The sequence below is a fragment of the Triticum aestivum genome, chromosome 5D (assembly GCF_018294505.1).
Source record: "Triticum aestivum cultivar Chinese Spring chromosome 5D, IWGSC CS RefSeq v2.1, whole genome shotgun sequence".
Taxonomy (NCBI): domain Eukaryota; kingdom Viridiplantae; phylum Streptophyta; class Magnoliopsida; order Poales; family Poaceae; genus Triticum; species Triticum aestivum.
Genome location: NC_057808.1, coordinates 151,480,920 through 151,484,314, shown reverse-complemented (window position 1 = coordinate 151,484,314; position 3,395 = coordinate 151,480,920).

Below are 3,395 nucleotides of genomic sequence, written 5' to 3'. Positions count from 1 at the left end.
GTGAAAACTTGTGAACAGAACTCGAAACTCTAAAGTACTAGACGCTAGGACTAGCAACTTGACACGACGATGCAACTGCAAATTCAACAAAGCAAATACAGAAAATATTATGCAAAGGCTCAGATTGGTTCGGATAAGATGAACTAACCCTAATATTTTTTTTCGCTTTTCCGTGGACTATAGGTATGAAGAACAGACTTGATCTAAACTATGAAAAACTGTAAAATCTCACCGAGCAACCTGGAAATCTGATACCACTTGATAGAGGCAAAGGTGTCCCGTCTTTCGATGAGAAGGTGGCTATCATTTTGGAGGAAGTCGACTTTGACGATCCGACTACGAACGTGCGAGGACGTCGCGCCTTAGCAATCGCTAAACCAACTCCGAGAGGTTATTGACCACGCCGGAGCACGATCAACCTGACCACGAAGGTCTGTTTCCTGCAGGCAAACGAAGAACAAGCAAGAAACTAAGATTGCAATCTGGATATTGCGAATATAAGAGGAAAGCTTTATTGATCAAGGCGGGGTTCTGTGACGCCTTTGTCTGGTCGTTGAACACAAACGAAGTACGCGAAGTTGCAGCTATGGCGAACTTTTAATCTAAACAAAACCCAAAGTCTAAACGGTGCCCTAAGGGCTGTATATATGGAGGAAGAGGGGGGAATTTCGTGGCCCTTGGGGAAGGGGTCCGAAACCAACCCTATCTCTTGTTTCCCCACACATACGGACTCTAAAAACAGCCTATACTTATGTATTTCGAAATTACATGGGCCTGGCCCAATAATAAGGTGACGCAGCACCTAGAATAGCCTCTAGACGAAATTTATGAAGTGGCATCTTGTATATTTCGTCCAAGGCTTCATTCACTCCTTATGGTGGCTTCAAAGTCCTGAAATCATCACTTGTAACTCCGTTCTTGTTCCCCTTGCGCATGCCATCAACTCCATGCTTGTTCTTGCTCCAATGTTCATCCTTCTCCAAGCTAGGCCCTTCATTTGTAAGCAAAACAAAAGTATCCAATTTAGGCAGCATCATATTCTCATGAACATTAGAATCATTACCAAGAAACGAAAAGTACTTGGTAATTTAATTGGCATGCGCGAGCTCTAGTAATTGGTCCATTATATGTAACAGTAGGGGCTGTGGGTGTAACAATGGTATTGATGTCCTCATCAAAATAGGTTTAGCTTGGTGACGTAGTTGTTCGGATCGTCATCTTGTTCAAGGAAGAGTGGGTTTGTAGAGGTACTTGGCCTATCCATCATTCCAAACAAAGATATGTGAGTGGGAGAAAGAGAAGAACCTATACCAAATGTACCTTGACCGATGTTGAAGATGGATCAAAGATCACTCCAATGTGGAATAAGGAAATAGCACAATTGTACCAATTCTTGTCGGTTTCTCACACCTACACATGTAAAAGCTTATGGTGGAGCTTAGTAAGGATGGTGGCACAAAATTTGATGCAGTTGTTAATGAGCTTCAACAATGTTGGAAACGATTCACAAATTTGCAAATGCAACAAGTAGACCAATAGCAAGATAAGGTACACGGAAACACACATGCAAATAGGATAAGTGGGGCCGTGCAACCAAGGGTGAGCCAAAATGTGGAATCCACAAAGATGCTCTTGTTGCACAACACTAGAGAGACGCTAGCACGATTGCACAATAGGCGGATACGAACTTGTGCACAACCTACTAAGCAAAAATGCAACGACTTCTATCCCAAGTATGCTATATGTATGGTATTTCTATGCTATGATCCAAGATGATCAAGTATGACAATCTTAACGTTGTATGATGCTATGGTTCTTGCTTATAATCTCTTTGCTTATCTTTCCCTTTTGCTTAAAAGCTTGTTTGGCTCTTTGTATGTGAGCTCTTTTCTCATGCAATGTTTCACGAACCAAGATAGCAATTGTGTATGCGATGACAACTTTGTGACACAAGAGATGATACCAAGATATGCACCACGATGATATGGTGTTTATGCTATGGCAAGTATGATCACTAATGTGCACAAGTCACATTGCCAGCAATACTCAAAGGCTAGTCTCGATGGGTAAGCTACGCAAAAAGTAAGGCTACGGGGTTATCAATGCAATTGCGAGAATGTATGATGATATCACGATACCGAGATAAGGTTACCGATGATGACGAGTCCGTGGCGAAGATGAGTGGCGGTGATGTCGATGTCGAGCCGTACCTAGATAGCCGAAACACAAAAGGACACGGTCACCACAATTCAAATTCTCCAAGACCCAAAACGTGTCAAAATCGTCCGAGTTGGGTAGCGGAAAAGCGATGGAGGTGGTATGCGGAAATGGTGGAGGTATAGGAAGGTGTATGCGGAAGTGGTGGATGTGGCTGATTTTTTTTGGGAAAATTCAGTTTCGTCAGGGTATTGCGGACGTCCGGGGTTTTACGGTCGTCCTATCGTCGGACGTCCGGAGGCTGTCGGACGTCCGGTGCCTGGGCGATTTCGGGCACATGATGAACTACTAGGGTTCGTGGTGGAAGTGGCAAAATTGGTCAAATCCAGGTGATTTTGTGGATGGAAATGGTGGAGATGATGGGGGAAAGCTAGATCCACTCAAGGCAAAGCAAATCCATGGATCAAATCCAACAAAACTTCATCACACCAACAAATCACAAAAAAATTTGGGGCTATTTTTGTGGGGAATTTTCGAATTAGGGAAGAACACAACAAAGTCAAGCTAGAAAACAAAGAGGATAGGCTCCGAAATCGTGATCAACGTGGCTCATGATACCAAGATGATGTAGGATGGAACCCTATTCGGCCGATCTTTCACGAAAGGAGCGGATCCCGCGAAGAACACGAAGAACACAAGGGGAGAATCACAAAGGGAGACACAAGAGAAACACTGAAACCAACGAGATTAGGTCACACATGTGCTAGATCCCTCGAAACACGAGATGAGATACAAGATTCACGATCAACAAAGGACGATACAAAGGGTAACCGGTTCTTCTCCGTGAGGAGGTCTTGATGGGGCCACCCAAGAGGGGGTCTTGAATCCAACATGGATCTTCTCCGTAGAGGGGTCGCGGTCTCTCTCGTGGAGTAGATCCGTATGGATGAGCAAAGCTCTATCTCACATATGAGCTAAACCAATGCTAACCCTAACTAGGAGGAGGGAGAGGTCTATTTATAGTCTTAGTGGAAAAGAGGGGCGAAGTGGAGGGGTACATGGGCTTCGGCCCGAAACTGGACACAGCCAGGGCTCGGACGTCTGCAAGGCGCCGGTCGTCCAGAGGCTCGCGGGGGTCCGGACGTCCGTAGATCTTCGGATTTCCGTAGTTTATGTTCTGTTGCCACGACATCGGACGTCCGGTCTTCCGCTAATTTTGTTCTGTTGGCGTAGGCCGG